This window comes from Lagenorhynchus albirostris, chromosome 14, assembly GCF_949774975.1.
Source record: "Lagenorhynchus albirostris chromosome 14, mLagAlb1.1, whole genome shotgun sequence".
NCBI classification, from domain to species: domain Eukaryota; kingdom Metazoa; phylum Chordata; class Mammalia; order Artiodactyla; family Delphinidae; genus Lagenorhynchus; species Lagenorhynchus albirostris.
The window spans coordinates 42,034,433-42,055,078 of NC_083108.1; the positions used below are offsets into that span (position 1 = coordinate 42,034,433).

A 20,646-nucleotide genomic window follows, 5' to 3' on the forward strand; every position below is an offset into this window, starting at 1 on the left:
TCTCCAAGTTCTAGAATGATTCCCCCTTTTGGGAGAAAGCAATTCCAGCATAATCCTTCTCTAGGAAGTCTTGCCCTAACAAACGGGGCAGAGGAACTACGGAGAAAGGGGTGTGTATCTCTCAAAGATCCTAAACAAAAGGGAGTACGTTCAGAGACAGGAACCTCTCAAGGTTCGTTAGAGATCCCCACGATTTGAACAGGGGTTGCCCTATAGTAGTGGGGTTGAGGACCAAGAGTGTGGCTCTGGTGTCAATTAGGATGGGAAGAGATTCATTCCCAATGAAGGGAAAGGTCCCAGTTCAGCCTGTTAATAAACAGAGTTAAAAGCTACCCAGGTGGAATCAACATTTGAAGGAAGACCTGAATTTTCTTTAAAAACAATCTGAAGTCATTGTAAAGTCATGAACAGGTTCATCAGATTTTCACGTACTAGCCTGAATTTTGTTCCAATCAACAGGCTTTGGAAAAGCCCTGGAAATTGCTCAGTGAAGTCGACTAGCGAGTGCTCAAGCCTGATCATGTATGAGTTAGTGGGCTGGTCTCCCAGTTGTAATTCTAGAGACATTCAGGATTTTCCCAGTGAGCTGTTTTCATCCAATGTTGGGCCTGACCTTCACTGACAAACGTATGAACTAGCTGATATAAGTCAGAGAAACGAGGCTGGTAAGTTTGAATGACTCTATTAAATCCCGCAGCAAATCTGGAGAATCCTTGGGTACTTTGCCTAAATCTTTGACTGTGGCTCACAGTTCAGCTTTCGTCCAGGAAATATAAAAAAGTAAGGGTTTAGCCTCTGGATCCTCGGAAGGCTTAATTTTAAAGGAACAGATTCTGATAAATTCAGAGGAAAAGGGAGTGGGGAGAGTTTCAGCGGAAAAGGGAAATTTGACATGAAAATTCATATTGGGGAGGACAGGGGGGTGGAGAGGTGTAGGTGGCATAGAAGGGAAGGAAGAAGATGGAGCCAGAGTCAGAGTCTGAGACCCAAAAGCTGGGGAAGAAGAGCCTGAGGTTTGAGAAGCCATTTTATCTTTCTTTGTTTGCCTCAGTTAATCTTGAAATCTTATTTTTTAGAGAGGCAAAGGTTCCTAAGAACATTTAGAAATGTTCTCAAAATACCAATCAAATTAGGTGCTGCATTCAGTTTTGGACATTTTAGAGTTAAGTAAGATTGGGGATTTCAAAAGTTCCCCATAATGGCCACTGACGTTCTAAACTGTCTTTAGTTAGGTCGGTCCATTTAGTTAGAAAGGCACATAAGGAAGGACGGTGGTTTTCAAACATAAAATTGGCTGAGGTCCCTGTAGAGAATGCAAAATGTGAATATGAAAATATTTAGATAACTGGGATCCCACCTCTCAGAGGTTTTTCTCTAGAGTAAGGGAATAATTTTCAAATAGACTTACTGTTCAAATAGCTCAAACGGCCTAATACCAGCCAGTTCTAAGGGACGATCTGGTCCCCAAGGAGCCAGACTAAAATCTTTTTTTTTTTTTTTTTTTTTTTTTTTTTTTGCAATACGCGGGCCTCTCACTGCTGTGGCTTCTCCCGTTGCGGAGCACAGGCTCCGGACGCGCAGGCTCAGCGGCCATGGCTCACGGGCCCAGCCGCTCCGTGGCATGTGGGATCCTCCCGGACCGGGGCACGAACCCGTGTCCCCTGCATCGGCAGGCAGACTCTCAACCACTGCGCCACCAGGGAAGCCCCAGACTAAAATCTTAACAGGGCAATTCCAATAGAACAGCCCCTATTTCTGATGGAATTGGGTTGAAGACAGAACCGGCACAGCTCCAGTGAAACAGTCTCTGTTCCTGATGGTATGGGCTGAAGTGTAGCCAGTTCCAATGCAATCTCATTTCACAATCATGCCAAAGTGCCAAATGAGTACTTGCATACAGAACAAGGCCTTAACGAGAAAGGATGAAACTTTAAATAGATCCTAAGACCTGAGAGCTTCAAAAAGCAAAGAAGGCCGAAGTTGGGATCCTGGAGAAAAACTTACCCTCAAATCCCAGAGTCGGCCAGAAAAGCAATGAGCAAAAACAGGTTCAATGTGAGCACTGCACCTGTCTGCTCAGCAGTCTTGGAGTCATTGGGGGTCTTCTCTGGTCCCTGTACAGGCCACCAAAATGCTGACCTAAAACAAACAGACTACCAGTTATTTCTCTAGCACAAATGGATATATTTGGGCTCAATGAAGAATGGCAATTTGGGGTCTGCAATCATGGCAAGCCACGTGCAAGTCCCCTACCTCAAGGAGAGGACAGCTCTTTTAAAGAGGGGCAAAGGAAGTTGGGAGGGCTACCGGAAACAAAAATTCCATCGGAGGAATCGAGATTTCAAAGTATAGTGGCTTTTCATTGGCTGAGTTGTGACAACCTCTTAACAGCTGAGCTCTTGCCAGGCCAGAAGAGGATGCCTTTCTTCTCCTGTTGGGCTCTGCTTTCATTGTAGGGCAAGAGAGCGCCCTCTTCTGACCTCCCAACTCTATATTAATTGAGGTTCCTGTTTATTAATTTTTTATACTCAAAGTCCAAAAAACTCTGAGAATGAAATCCATTTGGTGGCAAAACTGCCCTATCCTGACCTAATTTGACTGCACAACCATGATTGAACAGATGGAAGGCTATGCAAGCTCCTTAGCACTTAGTGTGGTTAGCAATATACTTTGTGGCAGAAGTTTTTATTTTTTGGCTGCACTGGGTCTTCGTTGCTATGCGCAGGCTTTCTCTAGTTGTGGCAAGTGAGGGCTACTCTTCCTTGCGGTGCACAGGCTTCTCATCATGGTGGCTTCTCTTGTTGCGGAGCACGGGCTCTAGGCATGTGGGCTTGAGCAGCTGTGGCTCATGGGCTCTAGAGCGCAAATAAGCTCGTGGGATCTTCCTGGACCAGGGCTCCAACCCGTGTCCCCTGCATTGGCAGGCAGACTTTTTTTTGAGTTTTGAGTATTTATTATATTTGATTTTAATAAAATAAATTTAAGTTTACATAATTTAATTTTTAAATAATGGCTGAGTTTCAACCATCAGTTGTCAAAATTCCTGCAAATTTTGGGAATCCCCTGGTGATCCAGTGATCAGAACTCCGAGCTCTCACTGCAGAGAGCCTGGGTTCAATCCCTGGTCGGGGAACTAAAATCCTACAAGCTGTGTGGTACGGCCAAAAAAAAAAAAAAAATTCCTGAAAATTTGACAATGAGCCCTTGTGGGCCAATATGAACCAGCTCCAGCACTGCACCGTTCACCATCCTGCCTTAATGAACAGGACCAGGATTCTATCTGCTTTATTGGCAGGTGGATTCTTAACCGCTGAGCCACCAGGGAACCCCTGTGGCAGAAGTTTTAATGTGTTTGATTATGAGACATTGCTACAGTTCCTGCTGGGAATGTTTTACATTTGTTGGGTTTTCACTGTATCCCTTTTCAAAATCTGAAACATTCTGAATCTTGAAACACAGCTGTTTTCAAAGAAGAGATTGTGGATTTGTATTTGCAGACAATTCTTAAGCCTTGACATCTGCAAATATCAACATTTATCAGTACTTTAGGAATTGAATCTTTATCTCAGTTTTACCAAGAAGTCTTTGCTTCTCTCTAACATACTTTTCAAAATTCTGGTTATCTGCTTCTATAGCTGCTCAAGGAGTGGTTGCTCAAGGTCACAGTCCTCTCATGTCTGTGCTACCTCTTTGTTCTATTTCCAAGTCTAATTATATTTTTTGTGGGGAAGAGTCACTTCTGTCGGGGTCTGCCTTATAAATAGAGTTTCCCTTTACACAGGTCCTGGGTGTGTCCCTGTAATGCCATTGACCTATTCTCCTGGAGTAGCATCTCAGAGGTTTACCCTTTCATGTTCACTATGGTGTCAGTTTCCCAAATAGGGATTCCATTAAAAATGTAAATATTGACAATTGTAAGGAAAGAGGATCCGGAGTTCTGGCTTGAAAGAGAGTGTTAGTGCTTCAAATAAAACATTGCATCATTGGTGAATTTATTTAGCATTGGAATTCATTAAAAACGTGTTTCTAATTAAATAATTACCAAGCTGAGGCCATGCATGTTAACTCTACCTACTCTATTTTGCATATTAGTTTAGTTGCTTTGATTATACACATTGCTCAGTTTTGGCAACATATTATTACATTGTTTTCTGTAATTAAACTGTCATGCAATATTGATTAAAAATACCATGCAAAGTTAGCTCTCTAAATTTTTCTCCGTTTTGAAATAATTTTAGAAAGGAAACTTTGATGCAAATATTTGCCCAGTAAATATTATAGGCAGCCTATTATGTGACAGGCCCTCCCACTGGGAGTTGCAAAGGTGAATGAGTCGCAGTTCCTGTTTTTAAGATACTCATATGCTGATCAGAGGAAGAGATGTTAGAAACACATATGATTCATACTAAAATTGGGCTTTGTTGTGTAAGATACAAAAACCTATAGGGCAGGGAAGGTGGCATCTGCATTTGACCATTGGGTTTGCCCCGTGTAGAGCTCAGTCGTGGAGTTTCATTCAGAATCAAAATCAGTGTCTCTTTTGCTTATATTCACATTTAACCTTTTCAATTAGCAGACAGTGTGCTAATTGAAAGATCACTCAGGATTCTAGTCCCAGCTCTGCCACTAACTTTCTGACTGATAGGGTCCCCATCAGAGTCACAGGCTTATTAAAAATGCATATCCAGTGACTATAGTAGGTAACACTGTATCGTATAATTGAAATTTGCTATGAAAGTAGAACTTAAATATTTTCACCACACACACACACACACACACACACACACACACACACACAGGTAAATATGTGAGATGGATGTTTAACTCCACGGGGGTATCATTTTACAGTACATACATATATCAAATTATATCTTACAATTTAATTGCCAGTTATACTTCAATAAAGCTGAAAAAAAAAAAAAAGCACATCCGGGCTTTTTTGCAGACGCTGCCACCCCGGAACCTCCCGCGCTGCCCATCCACGGTCAACCCTACCGTGTTCTTTGACATCGCCGTCGACGGCGAGCCCTTGGGCCGTGTCTCCTTCGAGCTGTTTGCAGACAAAGTTCCAAAGACAGCAGAAAACTTTCGTGCTCTGAGCACTGGGGAGAAAGGCTTTGGTTATAAAGATTCCTGCTTTCACAGAATAATTCCGGGATTTATGTGACAGGGTGGTGACTTCACACGCCATAAGGGCACTGGTGGCAAGTCCATCTATGGGGAGAAATTTGATGATGAGAATTTCCTCCTGAAGCATACGGGTCCTGGCTTCTTGTCCATGGCAAATGCTGGCCCCAACACAAACGGTTCCCAGTTTTTCATCTGCACTGCCAAGACTGAGTGATTGGATGGCAAGCATGTGGTCTTTGGCAAGGTGAAAGAGGGCATGAATATTATGGAAGCCACGGAGCGCTTTGGGTCCAGGAATGGCAAGACCAACAAGAAGATCACCATTGCTGACTGTGGACAAATCTAACAATAAATTTGACTTGTGTTCTATCTTAACCACCAGAGAGCACCCCTTCATCCCTGTCTGCTCAAAATATCCTATAATCTTCGTGCTCTCATTGCACTTCTTTGGGTTCCATATTTTCCTTATCCCCCTCCAAGTTAAGCTGAATTGCAAAGTTAAGTTCATGGTTATGAAATAAAAACTAAACAACCAAAAAAAAAAAAAGAAGCACATCTGTAGGTCCTACCCAGATCTACTGAATTAGAACTCAGGGGCAGGGCCTGGAATCTGCATTTTAAACAGGCACCACAGACCAACTATACTGCATTAAAAAAATAAAACTTTAAAATGAACAGGCACCGCAGGAGATGATTACACAGGCTGAAGTCTGAGAAACACTGGACTGCAGGGCTGTGTCAAGTCTTTTCCAGATCCACAAATTCGAAGCAGTGGGGTTGCAATGCAGCAGCCGTCCACATCTTTCTGGAGCTACCACACCCTGCAGCTCCGCCCACATCTTCTTCTCTTCAGTTAACTCATCACAGAGAAGATTGAAGGAGAGAAGGGAAAGCAGCAGAAGCTGGCCCCATGGGAGCCTGAGCCACTGGCTCTGTTTGGACAGTTTGCTGTGCCTTTTGGTCCTACTTGGGTCTGGTTACACATACGCCAGGGGCCGGCAAACCACAACCCATGGGCCAAATCCAACCCACCACCTGTTTTGTAGCTTGCATTCTTTGTGAACTAAGAATGGTTTTTACATTTTTAAATGGGAAAAAATCAAAATAAGAATAACATATCATACACATAAAATTGTATGAAATTCAAATTTCGATGTCAATAAATTAAGTCTTCTTGGAACACAGCCACAGCTCATTCATGTACATTTTGGTTATGGCCACTAAATTTGCTCTGAGTGTCATGTGCCGAGGCTGGTCTCAGCTAATGGGGGGATTCCATTTTCTTTGTCAGTGACTGACCGGGGGTAGGTATGTGGCCAAGGAGAAATAAGAGAAAGTCTTCTAGGGGGCTCCAGGGAAACGTCCTCCTCCCTTATAAAGTGGTACAAAGAGATTTCCTTAAATCTTTGAACAATGTCATCCGAGGGCATCATGCTTGGATTTTCTTCAGTTGCCGTCTTGCATGGGGAAAAGTCCATGAACAGTGGAGATACTGAGCTGGAACTCTGACGCAGCTGGTATATATATATTTTTTCTCTCTTGCCAATAACATCAAGAATGCTCCAAAGTTATTGTGCTTTTCTGATTAAGGACATTCTGGGTAAAATGATTTCTGACTTGTGGTCTAGAAGGAGAGAAAGTGTGCTGTTGATATCTTGCATTGCAAGAAAGACAGAGCTGGGTTATTATAGGTGTTGACATTTCCTATGAGCCCCACTTACAAAATTGATATTAAGTAATTTGCCCAAGTTCACATAGCTGGTCAGTATGGATTTGAACCCAGGAGCCAAGCTCCAGCACCTGTGGTGTTGACCTCTGCACATCACTGCCCTCTCCTCAAGGTCTGGATGAGGCCGATGCTCTCTCTCACCTCCCACCTCTTTTTCAGGGTGGGTCTGATAATCAGGCATGGACAAGCAGTGCATTCCATTCTCACGGCCCGAGTCACTGGTTCAGGTGGGATATGCGACACAAGGTAGGCCAGGGAGTCGCAACCCCAAGGGTTTTCTGGAACTATTAGGAAAGGGAACCTATGTCAGATGAAATAGCCAAACCAACAGGTTGTACACCTGAAGCTGCTGTTGGCCATCATTCCACCACAGAGAGAGAGTCAACACAGGACTATGCAATCAGAGGAAGGAGACAGACAGCTCCTGCTGACGTACGTGAATCTGCATCTAGCCAAGCCTGACACCCTTTTCTTTCTTTTCCTTCCTTCCTTCCTTCTTTCTTTCTCTTTCTTTCTTTCTTTCTTTCCTTCTTTCTTTTCTTTCTTCCTTTCTTTCTTTCTCTCTCACTCCCTCCCTCCCTTTCTTCTCTCTTCCTTCCTTCCTCCTTTCCTTCCTTTCCTTTCCTTTCCTTTCCTTTCCTTCCTTTCCTTTCCTTCCTTTCCTTCCCTTTCCTTCCTTTCCTTTCCTTTCCTTCCCTTTCCTTCCCTTTCCTTCCTTTCCTTCCTTTCCTTTCCTTTCCTTCCTTTCTTTCCTTTCCTTTCCTTCCTTTCCTTTCCTTTCCTTTCCTTTCCTTTCCTTTCCTTCCTTTCCTTTCCTTTCCTTTCCTTTCCTTCCTTTCCTTTCCTTTCCTTCCTTTCCTTTCCTTTCCTTTCCTTTCCTTCCTTTCCTTTCCTTTCCTTTCCTTTCCTTTCCTTTCCTTTCCTTTCCTTTCCTTTCCTTTCCTTTCCTTTCTTTCCTTCCTTCCTTTCCTTTCCTTCTTTCCTTTCCCCCCAAGATTTGCTTGCATCAACTTGTATTTTTTCTTTCGCAACCACAACCCACGGGTAATACAGGAGCCATCAACATTCTTCAGCAGATGAAGACCTAAGCAAGTGCTGAGACCTTGGGGATACATAGTTGCATGAGAAGTGAACTGTGTCTTCACAAAACTAAACAAAGTGAACTGTGGATACAGTAGAGTGTGCCACAGGCCATGCTGTGGTGTGTATAGAGTGTGGTGGGGAGAAGAGGTCCTCGTGTAGATTGAGGATTTAGGAAAGGCTCCCAGAAGCTAAGTAGGAGGTAGAAGGAAGGACACTTTAGGCAGAGGGAATAACAATATAAAGGCAAAGAAGTGTCAGCTAGCAAATTATCCTTAATTCTGGAGACCACGAGTAGTTTGTTATGGGGCTGGTGCAAAGGGTGCCTTTTGAAATGTGTTGGCAGTAGGCCCAAGGGTAGGGAGACATCAGATCATGAGGTACCTTTATCTTTCAGATGGAAAATCATTTAAAGATTTAAGCAGGGAGAAAATGTGGTTAGGTTTGTTAGTAAGATGATCATCTTGGCTCTAGTGTGGAGGATAGATGGAGAATAGGCAATGTTCTCTCACTCATGAGACTATAGCATCTCTCTTTAACTCTGTTTTTCATAGTAATATGATTGCCAACATCTCGACAGAAGGGCTATAGTAAAAGTGAGAAATCACTATCAATGTCGGAGAAAAAGCAAACCAAACCAAAGAAAACAAGTATATCCTTTCAGCCCCCAGCAGTGCTACTATTTGAATACACAGCAATTAAATTTCGAATGAAAATCATTGCTACCAAAATCAGTCTTAGTATGAGTGTTGGAAACTCCTTTCTCCTTCTGTGAAAAGGTTTTATTTCTTTTCACTAAAACTTAAAGAGGACTCAGGGGTTTATAGGATTCATTCAGGAGCAGTTCACTATAGGAATGTGTTAGTGGAATGGGCAGTGAAACGCCATCATTTGATCCCAAGAAAGCCTGTCATTTGATTCCATTTACAGTGGGTAGCGCACATCAGTGGGCGGTGTAGCCTGGGGCTATGACCTACTTTGCGGCTGATGTCTTGCACTGTTCCTGGGAGGGAGGTTATTTTTGTTTCCGCTCATCTCTTATACACACACAGGAAACATAAGCATCTGATGCTCCCTGAAAACATCCCGATAGTTCTAGGGCAAAATGGACTTCAAGGTTATTTAATTTATGCCTCTTAAATCCTGACACTTTTTTCCTCAAGTGAATTATATGCAGTATATAGAACTTTTAACCTTTTACTCTTCTTTTCCTTACCATCATTTTTTTTTTTTAAAGAAAATATTCCAAGGCTTAAGTGGCTGACTATGAACTCCCAGGTTTTGTGCTCCTGGATATAATGTTTGTTTTGTTTTCCTGAAAGATTGCACTAAAATCCTCTTTTCTTGGTATGTGTATTCTAATTTGAAAAAAATGATAATTTAAAAGAAGTCTCAGTAACATTTCATTAGGAAAACAACGGGGAACACATCTTCATGTGGAGGAGGTTAGTGATGTAAGAAACACTTGTAGTGTCTATACCTTTTAATATCTAGGGATTTGTTGGCTTTTAGTTATCCTTGGATTACTCTGGTTTTAATTTTATCTGGCTTATTTAGAAGATATCGCCATGCTTGTTTAAAAGGAAGTCTTCTCACGTATTAGGCAGTCATTTTGTGGGAGTTCGTTCAGACTAATTTTATGTTTTGATTTGATGAGACAGGTCTGAGTTCATCTAGCATCACGAGGCTTAGTTAACCTTCTGTCGGTACAATGGCACCTGATTTGTGAGCTAGGGAAAACCTTTTTCTTCCCATCAGAATCTGTAGTTCACGACAATAAACCTCACCCAGGTATTCCTATAACAACACACCAAAATAACAGTACAGACCATAAGTAGTAAGGAACACAAGCTTTAGAATGACTCATCTGTATTCAAGTGCTAACTCCACTACTACAAAGCTATATGATATCAAGGAAGTGACCCTTGGGATTTTCATCTGAAAAATGGTGTAATATTTACTGCAAGTGGTTGTTCTGAGTTATTAATGAAATAAAATGCCGAAGAAGTTACCTAATATGGCATCTACTAATGACAGCGTTTCAAGTCAGGAAACTATTGTTATAATTCCCTTTTCCTTTTATCTCACCTTTTGTGTTTCTCCCAATATCTTTCTAGTTTGGAAATGGAGTCTACCTTTCAGATATCTAATTCTTCCTTTCTGGTCTTGATCTGTTATTTTGATTTTTCTCGAATGGTTTCACTGTCTGGATATAATAATCTTACTTTATTTTGTCCATTTTATTTCCTCTGCTCTTTGAGGTCTCTTTTTCTTCTTGACTGGTTATGCTGATAACTATGATCAAAGTTTCTATCTTTAGACACCAAATTTCATCCCATTTGCTGTCAGAGCCTCTCAGGGTGAATTTAGAGTCTACCAGCTGACATTTTCTTTCTTTTTTTTCTTAGAAATATTTTTATTACAAGGGTTTTTTTGGGGAGTGCTGCTTTTTTAAAAAATTGAAATATTTCTAACCTGACATATTTTTATTGAAGGATGACTTAGACTTGCAATCTTTACTGCTTTTATTTTGTATTTAAAATATTTTTTTATAAATGCTTTAAATTTTTAAAATTGTCCCTCATACTTAATATTATTGTTTTTCTCAAATATTTCCAATGTGTACAATGTGATGATATACATATACCTTGTGAAAGGATTCCCCACCTCAGGTTAATGAGCACATCCATCACCATCATTTTGCTTTTTTTTTTTTTTTTTTGTGCGGTACACGGGCCTCTCACTGTTGTGGCCTCTCCCGTTGCAGAGCACAGGCTCCGGATGCGCAGGCTCAGCGGCCATGGCTCACAGGCCCAGCCGCTCCGCGGCATGTGGGATCTTCCCAGACAGGGGCACGAACCCGTGTCCCCTGCATCGGCAGGCGGACTCTCAAGCACTGTGCCACCAGGGAAGCCCCACTTTTGTTTTTTTGGTGAGAACATTTAAGTTCTATTCTTTTAGCAAATTTCAATTATGTAATACAGTATTATCCACTCTAGTCACCATGTTTTACCTTAAATCCTCAGACCTTATTCACCTTATACTGAAAGCTTGTGCCCTTTTACCAAGCTGTCCCTCTTTGCCCAACCCCCAGCTCCTGGCAACCACTTTTCTACTCTGTTTCTATAAGTCTGATTTTCTTTTCTTTCCTTGCTTTTTTAGATTCCACACATAAGTGATACCATGCAGCGTTTGTCTTTGCCTGGATTATTTCATTTAGCATAATGCCCTCCAGTTTCATCCATGTTGTTACTGTTTTTAAAGGACAACCACCATGTAAACATTTCCTGGCATCTGAACATTGGAGCCCAGCCAGTGGGACCCAAAAGTCCCATCCCTCACGAGACCAGTTTCTGAATGGTTACACATATAAAAGAAACACAAACTGGGCTCCAGTGTTTGGCTTTACCAAACATTTCTTGAGAATCTGGAATTTATATTGCATTTTCATATAATTGAATTTAATTTTAATATAATTGTATTTAATTTAAATACTAATACTAGTATTTAAATAACTCTTCCACACTCCACAGTAGCTCTCCTATCTACTTCCTCCCGTCTTTCTATTCTACATGCTGCTCTTTTTTTTTAAATTTATTTTCTTTCTTCCTTCCTTCCTTCCTTCCTTCCTTCCTTCCTTCCTTCCTTCCTTCCTTCCTTCCTTCCTTTCTTTCTTTCTTTCTTTCTTTCTTGTCTGTGTTGTGTCTTCATTACTGCGCGCAGGCTTTCTCTAGTTGCAGCGAGCGGGGACTACTCTTAGTTGCCGTGTGTGGGCTTCTCATTGCGGTGCCTTCTCTTGTTGCAGAGCACGGCCTCTAGGCACGCGGGCTTCAGTAGTTGTGGCACGCGGGCTCAGTAGTTGTAGCTTGTGAGCTCTAGAGCGCAGGCTTAGTAGTTGTGACGCATGGGCTTAGTTGCTCCGCGGCATGTGGGATCTTCCCCGACCAGGGATCGAATCCATGTCCCCTGCATTGGCAGGCAAATTCTTAACCACTGCGCCGCCAGGGAAGCCCATACACTCTGCTCTTTGCCACCAAACTAGTTTTCTCCTCTTGACTCCCAGTCCCAGCTTCATCAAGCTCTTCCTACTCTCTCTGTTTCCCAGATTTCTTCTCCATGGGTATCTCCAAGCTCTTTCTCATGTGGAACAATTTAGCTACTCTTAGATTCTCCATGTGTCTTTTCTACCTTGTTTACTCGTTAATTATAACAGAGGCACATACTTAAAAGAAATTATTTTTAAAAATGAGGTATGATTGACATACAAAAAGCTGTTCTTATTTAATATATACATCTTGATGAGTTTGCAGATAAGTGTAAACCTGTGAAACCATGACTATAACCAATGCCATAAACAAAACCGTCACCTCTAAAAGTTTCCTTCCTCCTTCTTTAAGACATTCTTGTTATAAGTGTGTCAATGTGATTTACCTAAAACTGTAGCCTTCCTGCATCAACATGACTTAGTTGTTTGTTCCTGAAAACACTGTTCAGAACAAACCAATAAATAACTTCACTGTTTGCTTCAGGAAATTCCCATAAACCAAGTTATTGGAGATAATAGATTGCTTACCTGGGCAAAATCTTGTTTATTAACCACAGGTTACTTATTCAAGACCCTTGCTTTGCTGTGTCCACCAACCTAAATATAAACAAATTAATAAAGTAACATTTATATATTACATGTAAAAATAAACTTTATGTATAATATAAACAGATATAAAGTTCCCTGCCTTGAAGACCCATCTTAAAACACTTGAGCTCAGACCCCAGAGCCGTATAAATATCTCACTTCTGAGTTCCCCCTTCTGAGATGCTGATAAGATTGTCAAGATTGTCTTCTCTCTTTGGCAGAAAGTTCTAATAAATTTACCTTTGCTTTATTAAAAGGTGATATTTTGGAGAGATGAACTGAGCAAATAAATATTTTCTCATTTATCTTGTGCTCTTGGTAATTACGTGTTTAAAGGACACACATAAAGACCTGTCTGTATTTATAATTTGCTTTTTCCAGAGAATCCTACTTTTATTTTTAAAATTTATTTTTATTGAAGTATAGCTGATTTACAATGTTGTGTCAATCTCTGCTGTACAGCAAAGTGACTCAGTTTTACGCATATAGACATTCTTTTTAAAAATATTCTTTTCCATTATGGTTTATCCCAGGAGATAGGACCTGTGCTATACAGTAGGACCTTGGTGTTTATCCATTCTTAATGTAATAGTTTGCATCTACCAAACCCAATTTCCCAGTCCATCCCTCTCCCTTCACCCATCCCCCTTGGCAACCACAAGTCTGATCTCTATGTCTGTGAGTCTGTTTCTGAAGAATCCTACTTTTAATTAGAAGAAATACAATACTTAGACCCAGCTCGTGAGGTGTCTTTAACTCTGGGATGTGTTTAACTTCTAGTAGACATGAGTGGATGACTACAGCTGGCCTTAGGCAAAATTGTGAAGTAGGTTAAAATGAATTTCAATATAATAAATCTGCTTTGTCTCCTATGTCTCACTGAATATTTGACAAACCTACCTGAGGTAACCCAGTTTCTCCTGCTGTCCTGGGACCTGTACTCAGTTCAGTCAACTTGCTACCCAAGTTCTCCCCTATCCCCTCCCACCATCCTCTCTGCCACACATACCCCTCCCACCATCACCCCCTTAACAATTTTATCACTCCTTGGTCCGTTCGTGATTTTATAACAGGTTTGTAATCCTAGGAATCAGAGCAGGAATTCCCAACTCTGATTTCTCATGTCCAGGACTGAGGACCCCTGAGAGTCTGTATTACTAGCAATATGTTAAGAATTTAGCTTTATCCATTTTGGGGTGTGGGAAGGTGGGAAGAGGGAGCATGAGGGTGAAGGGGAGGACAGGGAAGGAAGAGGTACAGAGAACTAAGAAGGGTAGATGAGATTGGCACCTCCTGGCATGTGACACTGACAGTCTCAGAAAATAACACACGTTAACATGTTAAAGCTCGGAGTTATGACCTTCCAGTGAACCTTCTCATTTAATCTGTGAAGCCCAGAAGGTTGCTTAAAGTTCTATAATTACAGGCAGAACCAAAAAGACAATTTATCTATGACCATTCAACATCCAAAGATGGGAGTTAACTGGAAAGAAATTAGGTAATCTGCTGGCCCTGAAAAGTTAGGTTTTAGTCCCAGAAAGAGGGGAGGTTCATATTACTGTTCTAGGCAGAATGGAATGACACAAAGGAAAGTCTCAGGTTTCAAGACTTTATGTGATAAGTAATTATTAAGTGACTGCTGTGTACCAGGCACCAACAATGAAATATGTTTCATCCTTTTTTCTCAAAGTTCGTTAAGAGGTGAACATTGTTAGGGATCGTTATATTTTTAAAGAAACTTGCTGTCTGTTTTCGACTGCCTGTCAAGTTCAGTTGCTAGGGTATGAAATGACAGTGGTGTGCACGGGAAGGAATTTACATCGAACATGCTGGTTGCATATCCTCCTCCCCTGTGCCACTTAATTATATGATGTCATGAAGCAATTATCGTGACATCTAATCATGAATTTCATTTGTAACGGAGATATTTCTTAATGACTGATATATTGCCGTCAATCTTGCCGATGAATTTGGAGGTTTATAAGCCTTGAAAATTACTTGGGAAGTAGCTTTGACTTAATCTAGATAAAAATATGCTTCTCCTCGCCTGTGCTCACAGAATTTATGCTGTAGTTGCAAAATTGAACTACGGTTAAGAAATGCTCTATAATCTGCTTTAATTATAAGAGAACAGACTGTCTTGTCAATCATTTACTGACAGTTTGTGTTGTGTCAGCAAGTGACGGGAGGTTGATAAAAAGTGCTTCAATCATACAATCCAAATTAGTGTAAAAAAGGACTACACAGATTCCTCTGCTAAGAGGAAGTAAAGTGGTGAAGAAATTGGGGTAAGAATGCAGATCAGAAAATATTAATTTGAGGACATGTTGTGAGGCTCTGTAGGGGAAATGAGGGGAATAGATGCATAAGAGGGCAAAAACTACAAGGATCCAGTCAAATTGGTAACGTTCTCTGTGTTAAAGGAAATAAGTGAAGAAGAGGCAGAGGGGGCCACTACCCGAGGAGAATAAGACAATATGTCCTAATGGGAGTTTGCATGGAATGAGGGGCAGCTTTGAGAAGTAAAGAGAGTCAGCAAAATCATCAGGAGGCTCAAGGGACAGCCAGGGCCATTGAGACGTTGGAGTAGCCTCCTGGGGGGGCACCAGGAAGCTGCTCTTGCTGGACCGGAGGGTAAACCCACAGGAACACAGGGCTCTGCTCCCCATGATGAAGCCTGAGCAGTCCCGTGCAATGAGCTGACCTAAGCTATCAGTTACACAGCTTCTGTAGCAATGGTCATTGTCAATGCCAGCTTGAATTCTCATGCTCCACCAGCTTTGTCTCCCTTGAAAACATCCCTTCCCACTTCTGTGACCAGACAGACCCAATACCATGGCTCAAGTTGCCCCCCAAAGAGTGGCAGATAGTCTGTAATTATTCCTTGAGCTGCAGATGGCTTTGATAGAGGGTGTGGAGTCCAAACCTTGGAGGCGGAGGGGGTGAAGAGACTTTGGTGTGATATAGGGGGGAAAACGTTAGTAAACTCCCAAGCTTTTAGGTCACCAGGTAAGCTGCAGAATATCAGTTCTCAGGCCCTAGCGCTGAGCCTCAAACCTTTGCTAATTTGTATCCCTGGGGTGATAAAGAGCGATGGGTTGCAGAATGAGATGGCTCCTGGTGGAAGTAGAGGAGGTGTTACAGATACTGATAATTTGGAGAGGGAATAAGGGCCACAGCTGGGATGTGACTCTGATCCCAACTGGTTGAAGGCTGGGAAGGGACTATAGGGTCAGCAACGTTTGGTAAAGTTCTGTACTTGATATGAAGCAGTTCTTTAAAGAGGTGATTTTATGCGTTGCCAGGAACCTTTTTTTTTTTTTTCGGTACGTGGGCCTCTCACTGTTGTGGCCTCTCCCGTTGCAGAGCACAGGCTCCAGACGCGCAGGCCCAGCGGCCATGGCCCACGGGCCCAGCCGCTCCGCGGCACGTGGGATCCTCCTGGACCGGGGCATGAACCCGCGTCCCCTGCATCAGCAGGCGGACTCTCAACCACTGCGCCACCAGGGAAGCCCTGCCAGGAACCTTTGATTTGGCAAAATGGCAAAATGTATCCTCTGTCAAAATGTCTGCAGCAAAGTTATGTTTTAGGAGCAAATCTTGTGGCAGTTTCAAGAGAAATTGAAGACGGGGAAAGACAGACTCGTTAGAATAATCTAGATATGAAGTGACTGGGGCTTGCATTGGAGATCCAGCAGATGGCATGCTAACAGCTTATCTGAACAAATCATGGAGGATATATGAGAGGAGAAGTGGAAATCCATCCTGGCGCCTCCCAGATGCTCGTCCAGGGCTCAGCTGGATCATTGAACAATACAGATTTGTGGGCTCCATGCCAGAAATTCTGATTCGGGAGGTCTGCGAGGGGCCTTATGGGTGATTCTGATATAGACTCAAGGTAGGAGTCCTTTACCACCAGTTCAGAGGTCTCAACCTTGTCTTCCCATTAGAACATCCTGATAAACTTTAAACAAATGCTGCTATTCACGGCCCACCCTGTACCATCTACATGAGTCTTTGGGAGGGGCTCATGCATAAGTACTCAGAAAAAATCTCCCAGGTGATTTTAATGTGCAGCCAAGATTGAGAACCATTGCTCGAGACCATAACGTGGTTGTTAGACTTCAGACTTAATGTTTTCAGAGCTTAGACAAGTGGCAGGGCGGAGCAACCCCCCTGCCCCCTCCAAAAGAAACATCTGGCTAATGATAATCTAGGGTCAAATATTTGGCATTGGTTACTATCATTTTTAGGAAGAACATAAAACAGATCGGGGGAGAAATGGTTGAATACCTAATTCAAAAGATTAGGATAGTGACATCTAGTGTTGAATTTAGATGCTTACTCAGAATTTCAGTGCTCCGCCCCCACCCCGCCCCTTGGTGAATATTATTTAAAGTAAAATGCAGAGAAATAATTTCCAGTAGTCTTTTAATTCAGAGTCTTCAAGGCTATAAATTGGATGATTTGGAGACCGGCGTGAGGGAGTTAGTGAGTGGGCGTGTCCCAACTCAAGAAATATAATTATTCCTCTTCTTGCTTTCTAGTAAATTTGGAAAAGAAAAAAGAAAACAACAAAAAACCCAGATACCTGACACAGTAATTAACTGAGCCTTCCAGAACAACATCAGATAATTATCTCAAACAATTACCTGGTGTGCTGAGTTGGAGTAGATCTTTTTACACTCCTGTCTGACCCCAAATCTAGAGCTTTTTCACCCACTCCCCTGATTAGAGGTGTAGACGCTCATCTTTCCAGGAAGACAGAGAATCCCAGCCTGCCTCAGGCCCAGCCATACAGACCAGAGCGTTTTGGGCCCCCAGGTCCCCCTTTCTCCCTGGTACGTCCATTGCTGGCTGTTCCTGGCTCACGGTGGACTGAAGGAGAAATGGAGACCCCGCAGGAAGACTGAGAAAGAACCACACGGGAGCCCGTTCTTTGCCTCCACTGTCTCCAGACAGGCGAGTCTGTCCTTGCTTCCAGGCAAGCAGGTGGGGAGGAGGGGCGGGATGCACCTTCAGTACCCTTCCTTCCTCTCTATGGAAATGAGAGCAGGAAGAAAATAAGCACCACCTTCCCCCAACGGCACACAGATACCTCTCTGAGTAAAAGGTGTCATTTCCTGCAAATAAATCTCTTTTGAATTTAAGTATTGAGAAGATAATAAACCTAAACTTTCTTCACCATTTTTTTGGAATCTCAAAAACTGATGCAAATAGTGGACAAGTGTATAGAAAATATACAATATAAAGTCTTAATGCAAATTTAACCTATTACACATAAGATTCTTATAATGGGAGGAAGGCAATCTGAGAACAGAGGTCTAGGAAGGATCAGCACAATTTTAAGTAAGATGTGGGACCCATATTAGAGAGAGAGCATGAGGACCACATGGAAATCACAACTTGCAGTTTCAAACTATGTCCAAATGGTCTTTATTTTTTATTATTATTAGTTTTTTGCGGTACGCGGGCCTCTCACTGTTGTGGCCTCTCCCGTCGCGGAGCATAGGCTCCGGACACGCAGGCTCACCGGCCATGGCTCAGGGGCCCAGCCGCTCCGCGGCATGTGGGATCCTCCCGGACCGGGGCACGAACCCGTGTCCCCTGCATCGGCAGGCAGACTCTCAACCACTGCGCCACCAGGGAAGCCCCAATGGTATTTATTTTTAACAATGGTTTTTTAGTTTGTGATCAATAGAGTCTCCATTTCATTTAACTTGTAACTGGGGTTAAGCCATCATGAAATAAATTGGATCTTAATTTTTCACACTGAGGAACAGGCCATTTTGCTAATTCCATAATCCTATCAACAAACAAATTAGTGTTTATTCAATTTGTTAGAAAATTGGGGATCTCACTTGAGCAGCTGGCTGTCTTGGCTTGCCAAATTAATTGTAGTGAACGACCTAATTTCTTAAGTAAATGAATTTGAAAAAAATCTCAGATCAAATAGGTTTGTGACTAAGCGGCAGAACTGTTAGGTTACCGTGTTTCCAGTACCAGAGAAGTCCCATTTTTGGGTCTGAAGCTCTATTAACAAATGCCATTTTCTAACGAGACCTTTTTTTTTTTTAAAGATTATTTTGATGTGGACCATTTTTTAAAGGCTTTATTGAATTTGTTACGATATTGCTTCTGTTTTATGCTTTGTTTTTTTAGTGGCGAGGCACATGGCATCTTAGCTCCCCGACCAGAGATCAAGTCTTTTTTTTTTTTGACTGCGTTGGGTCTTAGTTGCTGGGACTACTCTTCGTTGCCGTTCACGTGCTTCTCATTGCAGCGGCTTCTCTTGTTGCAGAGCACGGACTCTAGGCGCGTGGGCTTCAGCATTTGTGGCTCGCAGGCTCTAGAGCGCAGGCTCAGTAGTGTGACGTGCGGGCTTAGTTGCTCCGCGGCATGTGGGATCTTCCCAGACCGGGACACATTTATTTGGGCTCAACTATCAGTTGATTACACTCCAAGTGTTCCTTTCTAAGTCAGTTGAGAATGTATTTTCCGACAGCCATAGTGCTTATGTAGTAGTTTAATTTTCTAGAATGACCCTCAAAGTCCTATTTAGCACCTCTGTACTTAATTACGGTATTAATAGTAGTACATAGCCGGGATGATAGCATTATTTCTGTGAGGAAGTCAATTCTGGGTTCCACTCAGTGGGGTCAGTTCACATCTCCCCACTCTCCAGTTCCTATACAGCCCACTCTGGTTCTGCTGCTTTATAGCCTCAGAAGCAGCGGTTAGCAGTGAGGTTTCTAGGGTTCTTGTGGCATCAGAGGGAGTCCTGGGCCATTAAAGAGGGCTCTGATGATCAAAGTGGCAGTAGGGAATCACACAGGCATCCCGAGAAGCAACAGGAGGGGCGAAGATCGCACTTGTCCTCAGCAGTGGAAGGAAATGGGAAGTAAAGGTGATGGGAAAGCAGGCAGCAGAGAAGACGCTAGAATCCTCGGTGATTCCAGCACAATAGGGAGAAGACATCCAGTTAGTAATGCTCTGTTGCCAACACTAGGGGGCACCGTTGTCATTGAAGGGGTGCCCCTCACACGGACTTCAATAACCTTGGAGTTGTATAATGGGGAGGCTCTGTTTTCAGCAGGAAATTGGAGGAAGTGAACTCCTGAATGAGACACCCATGTCTAGGTAAGAGATGGTTATATGTCAGGCATTTGTAAGTCGAAAACGACCTTACAAACGTTTATTTATATGTTATAAAGTTCTCCATACATTAAAAAAGTATAAATTTAATAAACCAGGAGATATAGTAGGATTATATGGCTTCATGCTTTTTTATAGACCAAGTTGTGTGACCTCAACTGATAGTTTCTCTCCAGAAGTGCATTTCGAACGCATCCTTCCGACAGCATTGTGGACGAATGCAGAGAAAGCTAAGAATGAATACAGGAAGGAGAATTAGGAAGTGATTGAAACAATGCAGGTAAGAGATGTTCAGAGCCCAATCTTGGGCAGGAGATTGGGAACACTTAGGCTGTAAAATTGGACAGGCTTGAGAAATCTGACATGAAGGCAAGGAGGGAGAATAGCAAAGGGCGCTCACTGGTTCCTGATTGACTAAGCAGGTGCCAGTGAACGCTGATGAAGGAACAGTTTTGGGGGAACAATGGTGAGTTCCCTATTAGACACATGGAGTTAGATGCACCCAGGGACTATAGGTATGGAAAGACCCAGCAAGCCTGGATCAATGGGGAGTCCAGTGTTGGAGATAGTGATCCAGGTGTCACCGGCCTGCAAGTGACAAGTAAACGAGGAGAATGCAAGGAACTGGTGCTAAGAGCTTATAGAGGACACATGTCCAGGAAAGAATCTTGCGTATCAGCAGCATTTAATGGTCAGAGAGAGGAGAGATCCTGGCAAGAGTTTATATTCTGGAAAATCAAAATCTTTAACTGGGTTTACAAAGCACCTAAAACAACCTATCTGCTCCCTGGTCCCGGATGATCCCACGTGCCGCGGAGCGGCTGGGCCCGTGAGCCACGGTCACTGAGCCTGCGCATCCGGAGCGTGTGCTCCGCAACGGGAGAGGCCACAACAGTGAGAGGCCCGCATACCGCAAAAA

At 42.6% G+C, this 20,646-nt stretch overlaps 1 pseudogene; it reads left to right on the forward strand.

Moving 5' to 3' along the window:
• Window positions 1–2,608: 2,608 nt before the first annotated feature.
• On the forward strand, window positions 2,609–5,476 carry LOC132532192 (peptidyl-prolyl cis-trans isomerase A-like; annotated as a pseudogene).
• Window positions 5,477–20,646: the final 15,170 nt, after the last annotated feature.